This window comes from Canis lupus, chromosome 21 (genome assembly GCF_048164855.1).
Source record: "Canis lupus baileyi chromosome 21, mCanLup2.hap1, whole genome shotgun sequence".
NCBI lineage: Eukaryota > Metazoa > Chordata > Mammalia > Carnivora > Canidae > Canis > Canis lupus.
The window spans coordinates 18091307-18104434 of record NC_132858.1 but is presented as its reverse complement, the minus strand read 5'-3'; the positions used below and the strand labels follow the sequence as shown (position 1 = coordinate 18104434).

At 41.0% G+C, this 13128-nt stretch overlaps 1 protein-coding gene across 5 annotated transcripts in view; it reads right to left on the bottom strand.

Annotated features, from left to right (window-relative positions):
* LOC140612799 (olfactory receptor 9Q2-like) overlaps positions 1 to 13128 on the bottom strand; it is a 90158-nt gene that overhangs the window by 60197 nt on the left and 16833 nt on the right. The window contains exons 1-2 of one of the 5 annotated variants that reach the window (XR_012013932.1): positions 8751 to 10236; positions 6809 to 6938 (exon numbers count right to left, since the gene is read on the bottom strand). The exons of 2 other annotated variants lie outside the window; for them this stretch is intronic. The gene's annotated coding sequence lies outside the window, so the exon portion shown is untranslated. Of the gene's footprint in view, positions 1 to 6808; positions 6939 to 8750; positions 10237 to 11236; positions 12312 to 13128 lie in introns of those variants that run through there. 2 more of the 5 variants (XM_072790904.1, XR_012013928.1) reach the window with 2 other exon arrangements.

The following is a 13128-nucleotide window of genomic DNA, read 5'->3' as shown; positions in this document are numbered from 1 at the left end:
CAATAGTGTGTGGACCAGTTGATCCATATTCTTTCCCTAGAGAATTCCAACCAAGAAATACAGATAGTGTGATCAGTTTCATTGTAAAACCTTGACCCAATTCATCATGTATATTTGAGGACTAGTGGCCATGTTGAGTCCTTTACAAACAGCGGAAGTTTATAAAAAGAAGGACACAGGTCAGGGTGAAGTAGAGAGAAATCAGACCACGCAACCCTGAGACACAAGAACATAGTTTTGGTTGCCAGTGCTTCTGGAGTCTATTTCCTATGAGGTCTGGCCACAGCGTGGCCTCATGTCCATGAAATTGCCTATTTTGTCTTTACAGTAAAATCTCCCACTTCTACTGAGCTAGCTTGGGTAGAGTTCCATTTGCCACAACCAACAATCCTACGAGAGCCCAGGAGCCCAGGTTGGGTGAGGAGTGAGCCCTGAAGGGTAGGAGATCATCTCCTTGGCCAGTTAGCCATAGAACTCCAAAGAGAATCAGGTCATACCCATACCTACTCACATCTGCCTCTTCTGTTTTCATAAAATAAAGTTCTCAGAGTTCTTTAAACACCACCAACCTGTTTTCCAAGCCTTATTGGGACTTGCTGGTGAGAGGTTACTGGGCACTGAAACACCAATGCAGTTTTTCCTGGGCAAGATGTGCTATGCTCACCTGGTTGACAGGTGATGGTCAGTAGAACTTTCAAGTCTGACATAGGGCATGAAGCAGTTGCTCCTGCAACCATTTCATAATCTCCTTCCTTCTTTCCCTCCATCCCTCAATCCCTCCTTCCCCTTCTCTCTCTTCCTCTCTCTCTCCCTTCCTTCCTCTCAACCATTATCTTTGTTACTAGAGGAAAAGAATGCAGTGATGGGTGAAAGAGACACAGCCCCCGCCCTGGAGGAGTTTATAATCCAGCCGGGAAAATAGACAGTGATTAAATATTAAAATACCACCCCAAAATGTAAAATCACACTTGTGTCAAGAACTACAAAGGAGATATATAAGCAGCTGTGAGAAAGGACCAGAAATTCATATGATTCCCATCAGAAGAGTCCTGGGAGGCCTCCTGCGAAAGTGAGCCGAGTTCTGAATGTCAATAGGAATAGGTAAGAAGTGTGTAGAAGAAGCACAGGGGATGACCTGGGCAGGTCCTGGACTGGAATTAGCCAAGGTCATATATTTGAGAGACTAGAAGGAGCCAGTGTGACCAAGGCTCAGCTAAGGGGAGCATGGTGCATAATAAGCAAAGGGGTTGGGGAAGGCCAAAGTATGTAGGGTCTTGCAAGCCATGTTCAGGGTTTGGTCTTCATCCTCAGAGCAACTGAAACCATATGTTTCAAAGAATCAGGTTGACTCACAGGTTATTGGAGGCAGTGCCTCTATCCCGTAGGGAGTTCAACCTTTCCTGTTCTCCCTCATCCACAGCCTTCCCCTAATCCTCACGATAGTCTCATAGGCTATTCTGTACCTGGAACCATCAGGCATTGACTTTACAACTACAGAGGGCTCTGTTATGCAGGTCATTAACTAAAAATTACCAAATGTACATTATATATACATAATATATATATATACACTTTATATATACAGATACAGATATATGTACTTGATAGATACTACATACAGATTATGTGTATATATCTTTATATCTGTCTAAAAAACATATAGATAGGAAAATAGCTGGAATACTATTTGAGAGAAGGGTTTTAGCTTCTAACAAGTATCATCTAGGGTGAAATTTTCTTAGGTCATGGTTGATATTCTGGACTCAGCCCGCTCATACAGCCACTCTGCACTGAGCAAAATGACTAGAAAGAAGAACTCACCACAAAAGTAAGAATCAGAAACAGTATTCTCTGACACAGAGTTACAGAATTTGGATTACAATTCACTGTCAGAAAGCCAATTCAGAAGCACAATTATAAAGCTCCTGATGGCTCTGGAAAAAAAGCATAAAGGATTCAAGAGACTTCAAGACTGCAGAATTTAGATCTAATCAGGCCAAAATTAAAAAGCAATTAAATGAGATGCAATCCAAACAGGAGGTCCTAATGATGATGGGTAATGAGGTGGAAGAAAGAGTGAGTGACATAGAAGACAAGTTGATGGCAAGGAAGGAAGCTGAGGAAAAAAGAGAAAAACAATTAAAAGACCAAGAGGAAAGGTTAAGGGAAATTAATGACAGCCTCAGAAGGAAAAAAATCTATGTATAATTGGGGTTCCAGAGAGCGCTGAGAGGAACAGAGGGCCAGAAAGCATATTTGAACAAATTATAGCTGATAACTTCCCTAATCTGGGGGGGGGGGCAGGAACAGGCACTCAGATCCAGGATATAGAGAGGTTCCCCCACTAAAATCAATAAAAACCATTCAACATCTCGACATTTAATAGTGAAACTTGTAAATTCCAAAGATAAAGAGAAAACCCTTAAGACAGTGAGAAACAAGAGATCCCTAACTTATATGAGGAGAAATATTAGATTAATAGCAGACCTCTCCACAGAGACCCCACAGACCAGAAAGGGCTTACAGGATATAGTCAGGGACTCAATGAGAAGAACGTGCAGCCAAGAATACTTCATCCAGCAAGGCTCTCATTCAGAAAAGGAGAGATAAAGAGCTTCCAAGATAGGCAGAAACTGAAAGAATATGTGACCACCAAACCAGCTCTGCAAGAAGTATTAAGGGAGATCCTGTAAAAGAAAGACAAAGCCCAAAGAAATAATCCACAAAAACAGGGACTGAATAGGTATTACGATGGCACTAAATTCATATCTTTCAATAGTAACACTGAACGTGAATGGGCTAAATGACCCCATCAAAAGATGCAGGGTTTCAGACTGGATAAAAAAGCAAGAATGAACAAGGGGTGATAGAAAGGGAGGTGGGCAGGAGGTGGGGGTGACTGGGTGACAGGCACTGAGTGGGGCACTTGATGGGATGAGCACTGGGTGTTATGCTATATGTTGGCAAATTGAACTCCAATAATAAATAAATAAACATAAATAAATAAATAAATAAATAAATAAATAAATAAATAAGCAAGACCCATCTATTTGTTGTTTACAAGAGACTCATTTGAGACCTAAGGACACTTCCAGCCTGAAAATGAAAGGTTGGAGAACCATATACCATTCCAATGGTCCTCAAAAGAAAGCTGAGGTAGCAATCCTCATACCAGATAAATTAAAATTTATCTCAAAGACTGTAGTAAGAAATGAAGAGGGACACTATATCATACTTAAAGGATCTATCCAACAAGAGGACCTAACAATCATGAATATTTATGCCCCTAATGTGGGAGCTGCTAAGTATATCAATCAATTAATAACCAAAGTAAAGACATACTTAGATAATACACTAATAGTAGGAGAACTTCAACACAGCACTTTCTGGAAATGACAGATATTCCAGGCACAACATCACCAAAGAAACAAGAGCTTTAAATGATACACTGGATCAGATAGATTTCACAGATATTTACAGAACTTTGCACCCGAACGCAACTGAATACATATTCTTCTCAAGTGCACATGGAACTTTCTCCAGAATAGACCACATACTGGGTCACAAATCAGGTCTCAACTGATACCAAAACATTGGGATTGTCCCCTGCATATTTTCAGACCACAATGCTTTGAAACTTGAACTCAATCACAAGAAATTTGGAAGAAATTGAAACACGTGGAGGTTAAAGAGCATCCTGCTAAAAGATGAATGGGTCAACCAGAAAATTAGAGAAGAATTAAAAAGATTCATGGAAATTAATGAAAATGAAGATACAATCATTCAAAATCTTTGGGATACAGCAAAAGCAGTCCTAAGAGGGAAATACATCGCAATATAAGCATCCCTCAAAAAATTGGAAAAAACTCAAATACACAAGCTAACCTCGAACCTTAAGGAACTGGATAAAGAACAGCAAATAAAACTTACACCCAGCAGAAGAGAGTTAATAAAGATTTGAGCAGAACTTAATGAAATAGAGACGAAAAGAACTGTAGAACAGATTAAAAAAAAAAAAACAGGAGTTGGTTCTTTGAAAGAATTAATAATATAGATAAAACATTAGCCAGCCTTATAAAAAAGAAAAGACAAAGGACTCAAATTAATAGAATCATGAATGAAAGAGGAGAGATCACAACCAATACCAAGGGAATACAAACGATCTTAAAAACGTATTATGAGCAGTTATACACCAATAAATTGGGCAATTTAGAAGAAATGGATGCATTTCCGAAAAACCACAAATTACCAAAACTGAAACAAGAGGAAATAGAAAACCTGAACAGGCCAATAACCAGGGAGGAAATTGAAGCAGTCATCAAAAACCTCCCAAGACACAAAAGTCCAGGGCCAGATGGCTACCCTGGGGAATTCCATCAAACATTTATTGAAGAAACCATACCTATTCTACTAAAGCTGTTCCAAAAGATAGAAAGGGATGGAATACTTCCAAACTCATTTTATGAGGCCAGCATCACCTTAATTCCAAAACCAGACAAAGACCGCACCAAAAAGGAGAATTATAAACCAATATCCCTGATGAACATGGATGCAAAAATTCTCAACAAGATACTAGCCTGTAGGATCCAACAATACATTAAGAAGATTATTCACCATGATCAAGTGGGATTTATCCCTGGGATGCAAGGTTAGTTCAACACTCATAAAACAATCAATGTGATTGATCATATCAACAAGAGAAAAAACAAGAACCATATGATCCTCTCAATAGATTCAGAGAAAGCATTTGACAAAATACAGCATCCACTCCTGATCAAAACTCTTTGATTTGTAGGGATAGACGGAACATTCCTCAGCATCTTAAAAGCCATCTATGAAAAGCCCACAGCAAATATCATTCTCAATGGGGAAATATTGAGTGCCTTTCCCCTAAGATCAGGAACATGACAGGGATGTCCACTCTCACCACTGCTACTCAACATAATACTAGAAGTCCTAGCCTCAGCAATCAGACAACAAAAAGAAATAAAAGGCATTCAAATTGGCAAAGAAGAAGTCAAACTCTCCCTCTTTGCAGATGACATGATACTGTACCTAGAAAACCCAAAAGACTCCACCCCAAGATTGCTAGAACTCATACAGCAATTTGGCAGTGTGGCAGGATACAAAATCAATGCCCAGAAATCTGGCATTTCTATACCCTGACAATGAGACTGAAGAAAGAGAAATTAAGGAGTCAATCCCATTTACAATTGCACCCAAAAGCATAAGATACCTAGGATACACCTAACCAAAGAGGTAAAGGGTCTATACCCTAAAAACTACAGAACACTTCTGAAAGAAATTGAGGAAGACACAAAGAGATGGAAAAATATTCCATGCTCATGGATTGGAAGAATTAATATTGTGAAAATGCCAGTGCTACCCAGGGCAATTTACACATTCAATGCAATCTCTATCAAAATACCATGTACTTTCTTCAGAGAGCTGGAACAAATCATCTTAAGATTTGTGTGGAATCACAAAAGACGCTGAAGACCCAGCAGAATATTGAAAAAGAATACCATAGCCGGGGTCATCACAATGCCAGATTTCAGGTTATACTACAAAGCTGTGATCATCAAGACAGTGTGGTACTGGCACAAAAACAGACACATAGATCAATGGAACAGAATAGAAAACCCAGAAGTGGACCCTGAACTTTATGGTCAACTAATATTCGACAAAGCAGGAAAGACTATCCACTGGAAAAAGGACAGTCTCTTCAATAAATGGTGCTGGGAAAATTGGACATCCACATGCAGAAGAATGAAACTAGACCATTCTCTTACACCAGACACAAAGATAAACTCAAAATGGATGAAAGATCTAAATGTGAGACAAGATTCCATCAAAATCCTAGAGGAGAACACAGGCAACACCCTTTTTGAATTTCGCCACAGCAACTTCTAGCAAGATACATCCATGAAGGCAAGGGAAACAAAAGCAAAAATGAACAATTGGAACTTCATCAAGTATGGTTTCACTTATATGGGAAATATAAAAAATAGTGAAAAGGAATAAAGGGGAAAGGGGAGGCAATGAGTGGGAAATATCAGAGAAGGTGACAGAACATGACTCCTAACTCTGGGAAATGAACAAGGGGTAGTGGAAGGGGAGGTGGGCAGGGGATGGCGTGACTGCGGGACGGGCACTGAGGGGGCACTTGACAGGATGAGCCCTGGGTGTTATGCTATATGTTGGCAAATCGAACTCCAATTAAAAAAAATATACAAAAAAAATATGGATAGATACATACAGAATAAGGGAAAGACAGAAAGACAGACATACAAAGAGAGAGGCAGACAGAGGGACTATGGATTGACACAGTGGAAATCTCAGAATTTTCCCTGTCTCCAAAATATTTGCTATCACGACATTATTACATTTGTTAAGCTCTTTATTTACTATTTAAACTAAAGTACATATTTAAGCCACATGGCTAATAGTAACATACCTTTAATATAGCAGAGACACTAGACATATTTTTTGTTAGTATCACAAGATGTCACTCACCAAGAAGACCAATTTGAATCAAAGAAAAGACTAAATTACAGCTTTATACTTGAGCTAATTGCTAACAAAGTCATTCTGAAGAATGTTTTAACGATTGAATGTTAAGACTGCTCTGCCCAATGTCACAGCTGATCACAACGGATCTCCAGACCCTACCTCATGGGTCTCCATCTCCTCCCCTCTGTGCAGGACTCAAGGCCATGATCATGACTATTCTGTGAAGTTTCCAAAATAGTGAATACAGAATAGGATGATGGTAAATGGTTATTTTAAGAATAAAGTGGAGGAGCACCTGGGTGGCTCAGTGGTTGAGCGTCTGCTTTCGGCTCAGGTCTTTACTCCAGGATCCTGGGATCGAGTCCCACATCAGGCTCGCTGCAGGGAGCCTGCTTCCCCCTCTGCCTTTGTCTCTGCATCTCTCTCTGTGTGTTTCATGAATAAATAAATAAAATCTTTTTTAAAAAAGAATAAATTGGAATCTTTTTCAATAATCACAATTCCTTATAAAGAAAACAGGCTAATGCACTCATCAGGCTAAAAACTAATCAAAGGCTTTTCTTAAACTATCTTCTTGATGAGGCTATTAATTTGCAGCCATCTATAATGCCAATATCATTTTTTTTCCCTTGGCAGTAGGGGCAATGTTGTTTTGAAGCAGTCAGTCTAAATGAACAGACATCCCTGTATATTTCCTCCAGAACTTCACTTTGCCAAACCTGAGCACGCCCTGAAGGGAATTCCTCTTTATGCAGCGGTGCCACTGGCATCAAAATGAAATTTAAGATCACTCGTTCTGTTTTTCCAGTAAAGAATTCCGGTTCTATTTACAGAAGCCAAATGTTAACCATTTTTGTGAATACTCAGAAGTTTTCTTTGCCTCAAGCTCTGTGTCTAGATCAATCTACTGAGGCTGCCATAACAAAATACCACAGACTGGATGGATTCATTTTCTCACTTTTCTAGAAGCTGGAAGCCCAAGATCAGAGCGTCTGTGTGGTCAGATTCTGATGAGTGCTCTCTTCCTGATTTGCAGATGGCCACCTTCTTGCTGTGTCCTCACATGGTACAGACAGCAAGCTCTCTGGGGTCTCTTGTTACAAGGACACTGAGCCTATCAGATTAGGGCCCCATCCTTATGATTTCAGTTAATCTTAATTACTTTCTTACTTCAAATACTACCACACTGGGATTTAGGGCTTTAACATACAAATGGGGAAGGAGTGGAAAAAATTCAGTGCATTGCAGCAGTCGATAACCATAGGCAGACCCTACCTGCATGGAAAAATTGAAATCATAATATAGTAAAATTTGAATAATCCCGAGGATTTGGAGGGACTTACCCTTAGCAAGGCTTGAAATTAAGAAGCGTAAATAGAGGGACCTCTTAAAAAACCTTTTTTCCCTTGAATAAACATCATCCTCACCTTCATTTATGTTCTTGATTGCACAATTATGCCTGTATACACATGTGTTTGTGTATAACATATAATACACATCATGTTATACACATCATATTATACACATACAATACACATCACATAATAACCTATTATCAAGTTAACAAAGTCTTGGTTCAAGAAACCTTTCTAAAAGGAAGAACCACTGGAGATTACAGATGAGTGTTATATATTGATAACATATCATATACTGAGAACAAAAGCCTCTCCCTCAAGAAACCATCACTAAATGAATGTCAAAGGCTTCTGCCTTTACTCCTAACTGACCACTTCTGACACCCAGTAGAACTGTAACAAATGTTTAATTCAGGGGCTGAGTGGCTCAGTCAGTTGATTTCTACTCAGGTCATGATCTCAGGGTTACGAGATCAAGCCCGGAATCAGGCTCCACACTCAGCGGGGAACCTAATGGAGATTCTCTCTCCCTCTGCCTCTCCCCCCACATTATACATGCACGTACACATGCTGTCTCTCTTAAATAAATAAATAAATCTTTTTAAAATTTAAATTCAATTAACCAACACATAGTACATCATTCATTTCAGATGTAGTGTTCAATAATTCAACAGTTGTGTATAACACCTAGTAATAAATCTTTTTTTTTTAAAGGGTTAATCAATTGAATCTTAAGAGTCTTGAACTACTGATCAAATACCACCATCAGGAAAGAGACCAGGATGTCACAAGGGCACAGAGGCTGGTGGAAGTTCCTACAGAAGTGTGGAAAAAGCAAAGTTAACTCCATTCAATTAATAAATATGTTAATCAAGTACTTACTACATGCAGAGATTGTGTTAAAAGAGGATCAGTCCAGCCAAGAAGACAGGCACGTTTTGAAAAATACTATGGGCCAAAATGGTGGAATGAATGGAGACCCACTGGGAACAGAGAAAGAAGGAAGAGGTCCTGCTGAGCCTTGGTGGAGACTGCGGTGGTTCAAGGAGGGAAGGGCAAGGAGCCCATGCACTGGGAAGACTGAATGGAATTTCCCGAGTTGGAAGAAAGGAAGCGGCAGGGGTGGATAACAGGCTGAGAGAGAAAGTGCTGGGAAAGCTTCCCTAGAGCAAGTGACAGCTGGGCTAGACATGATTGATAAGGGGAGTGCACTGAATAGAAAGCCAAAGTAATGACATTCCCAAACCCAGACCAGCTTGGACAAGGCCCCAGAAGGTATGAGAGTGTGGTTGCTTTGGGACCCAGCAGATAGACCCCTGTGCCTTTTTGCCATTTCCCCACATCCTGAATCTGAAGACCCAGATGTGACTCTCCCAAAGTATCCAGCAGTTGCCCACTGCACCGCCCCACCCTGCCTCCACAATCGCTGGTCTTCCCTTCTGGAAATATCTTGAGATCCATGTAATGATGTTCCCCAGCTGTCACCACCACCTTTTATCGAAACCTCCCTGTCCTTGTTTGGGTCAATAAAGGCTTTCTGTTCCCCTTAGGGACTATGTAAAGGTATTACTCTTGCCTGTAAAGACATCACTGGCTCAGAGTTTTATTCTCTCTTGAAAACAAATGAATGTCAGCCAAGGTCCTTGTGGCTTTGCTCAAAGGACTAAGTGGTTCTGTGAGAATTCCAGGCACCAAGACATAGCAAATGGGACAAATATTTGGAGATAGTACAGCTGTCCTCCAACCATACTGATCATAAAAATAGTTTCTCAAGGCTTATAATTATTTTACATTTCTCTGCTACTTATATGTAGTTAAGAGACCCAGTAGTTCTCCCTTCTGTTTGTTCTGGGGTGCTTAACTACACATAAATAGCTGAGAAATGTAAAATAATTATAAGCACCTTGAGAAACTGTTTTTACAGTCAGTATGGTTGGAGAGTTATAAGAAAAATAGTTTCTAAATTCTGGGCAGAGAGAAGAGAAACTAAGGAGTCTGGGTTGGAACTAAAATTGATCCTGTAGCAAAGACGAATGTCGGGCATAGCTGACAGCAGGAAAGGGGAGAGGTGACATAGGGAAGAATTTCTAGGGCTTACTCCTCAAGACTAGGCATCCAATGATGCAAAAATAAAGGTAAAACTTGTCTGTTTCATGTCCTCAAATTATAACAAATGCTTAAAAAAATAATTCCTCTGTTATAATAAAAAAAAGATCTTGCCATAACAAACGCTGTTCTTTTCCCTCCTTATGTCCGAGTCAATACGGTGTTCTCACTGTATCCCTGCAAAGCAAGTGTTGTTATTATCCCCATTCCACAGCTGAGGAAACAGGCTTGGAATGATGAAGGCAAGGTTCAAACCCTGGTCTGTCTGACTCCCCAACCACACTATTGTTAAAAAAAAACAAAAAAAAACAAAAAAAAAAGGCCCAGCTTTAAGACACAATCTTGACTCCTTCATGGACAGCAGGGCCAGGGCCCAGGTGAGGCCAGTGAGGTGCCCAGAGCACAAAATTTAAGGAAGGCTCATTCTCATGTTCAGGCACTGACCCTGCACTTGCATGACCCTGAGAGTGAACACCTACTTTAGAGTGGTTGCTGTGTCACACCATCTTCAAGGGACCTATAATGGTCAGTTTTAATTGTTAACTGGCTCGGCTATGGTGCCAGCAGCTTACTCAAACACCAGCCTAAATATTGCTGTGAAGGTATTTTTTTTTAAGTGTGATTAACATTTAAATCAGTAGACATTGAGTACAGCAGATGACCCTCCATAACGGGGGGAGGACCTTGTCTAATCAGTTGAAGGCCTGAAGAGAAAAAATAGTTTTCGCAAAAGAGAAGAAGCTCTGCCCCCAGACTTCCTTCAGACTGAGGACCCATCAGTTCGTCCCTGGGTCTCCAGCCTGCAGGCCTGCTTTGGAGACTCAGACACACTCCCCCACAATCATGTGAGCCAATTCCTTAAAAAAAAAAAAAAAGGCAGATAGATAGATGATAGATAGATAGATAGATAGATAGATAGATAGATAGATAGATATGATAGAGATGATAGATATGATAGATAAATCATGATGGATAGAGATTCTATTGTTTGTGTTTCTTTGGGGAACACTGACTAATACAAGACCTGAAAATCACCATCATCTAAGCAATTTAAAACAGGCACGTAACAGTTCACCTAATAGAAGAACTCAGTGTGGTGGGAAGTAAGCCTCATCACAGGTAAAAATGTGGATCCGAAGACAGACTGTCAATGTTCAATTCTAGCCTCACTACTGGCTATCTGTGTGGCTTTGAGCAACTTCCTTAACATCCCTGGGCTGCCACCTCCTCATCCATAAATGGGAAATAATATCAGTCTTTACCTCAAAGAGCTGCTCTGGAGATTCCGTGGGATGATGCATGTAGAATGCTCAGGATGACCCTTGGGCCAATAACTGGTCTCGAGAGAAGTCAATGTGCATCCGTTTGCTAGGGCTTCTGTAACCAAGTACCCCAAACTGAATGGCTTAAACAACAGGAGGTTATTGCCTCACAGCTCAGGAGGCTAGGAGTCCAAAAACAAGGCGTCAGTGGGTTGGTTCCTTCTGAGAGCTGTGAGGAAAGGGCTGTCCCAGGTCTCTGCCCCAGGCTCCTGGAGAGTCATCTTCTCTCTATCTCTCTTCCAATCACCTTCCCTCCTTTATGTGTGTCTTTGGGGCCAGATTTCCCCTTTTCACAAGGACATCAGCCATATTGGGCTAGAGCTCCCTCTAAGGACCTCATTTTAACTTGATTTCTTCTGTAAAGATCTGTCTTCAAATAAAGTCACACTCTGAGATCCTGGGAGTTTGGATTTCAGCAGATGAGTTTGGCAGCAGACAGAATTCAACAATTTACACCAGAATTATAATGCCATTGGATTCACCCAGACAACAAGTTCCTCGCTGCCTGTGGTAGATTGTGTTTCCCCTAAACCAGACCCTGAGACAGAGGTTTTTAGGCCAGTGGTTTATGTGGGAGGTGATTTAGGAACTATAGGTAGAGAAGTGGGGAGGACAGACAGGGAAAAGGAGGAAGCCAGAGCAGGCCATGTCCATGAGCAGCTTCCTGACATTGTTCCCTGAGGCTCAGACCTGCTAGGACTTCTGGGAGGTAGCACGGAGCACACCTCAGAGCTGGCCTCCCCCAGGAACAAGAGGTCTGGGAATTTACCTATAAGAGTCCCGTCACTCCTTCACTGAAGACAGCTCCTAGGCCCTTAACCCCCTGGCCAGTGTTTACATGGGCCATGTGGCTGGGCCCATCAGGGCTGGGAGGGTAGGAGACGGTCCCTCACGTAGCCGAGGGTCACATCAGGATGTAGTCAGACTTCACACCACACGGAGGGTGTGTGGAAGGTCTCCCTTCTCTGCCAGAATGCTTTTTTCACAGGCTCCAGGAAGGAGGGTTAGGAGTTCCAGTGAGGAAATCCTCTCACCAGCCACAGGTGCCAGTTCTCCCTGGATGTGCATTTTCTGAGTATCACAATAATGGATAAAAAGGTGCATTTTAAAAAAAAAAAAAAAAAAAAAAGGTGCATTGTAATCGTATTGGATTGGGAGGTAGTATCCATTCCCACTCCTTTTAGACTCTCTCAGTGTCATCACAGGACAACAACAAAAAAATCCATAGCATTGATTTTTATCACAAAGCCAAAACACTCTACCTTATTAGTGATTGATACAGCCTGCAGAAGACCTTCGGTGTTCAGGTCCCTGGGCTGAGTATGGAGACTTCAGATCTTACTTTCCCTTTGTGCACATGGGAGTTTTGTCCCAAGCTGCTTTCCATCCTCCATGCTCTCTGTCTTTCTGTCTCTCTCTCTATCTCTGCCTCTGTCTGTCTCTCTTCCTCTTTCTCCACTGCCTTGCCACTTCCAATAATTCTGGCTCTTTCGGTCCTTTTCAGACTTGCTTATGTAACTTCCTCATCCTCTATTATTACCAGCAATTAATATTTATTGCCATGAAATGATGAGAGGTTGTACATAACAGATTAATTCCAGAGACCCCCTTCTTTCCATCAAATCCTAATCCTTCCTTCATCCTATCTGCTCTTCTCAAATGCTGAGTCATATTCTAGTGATATAGTGGTACTATTAATAATCCTTCACATTTTTATAGCTCAGGAAGTCAACCAAGGTTAGAAAAGTTTTGAAATGGCCTTCTAGTGCAGAAGCTGTGCTACTAACTGTATGTAATCCCCCTTTTCTCTAGGACAGGAGTGGCGAATTGGT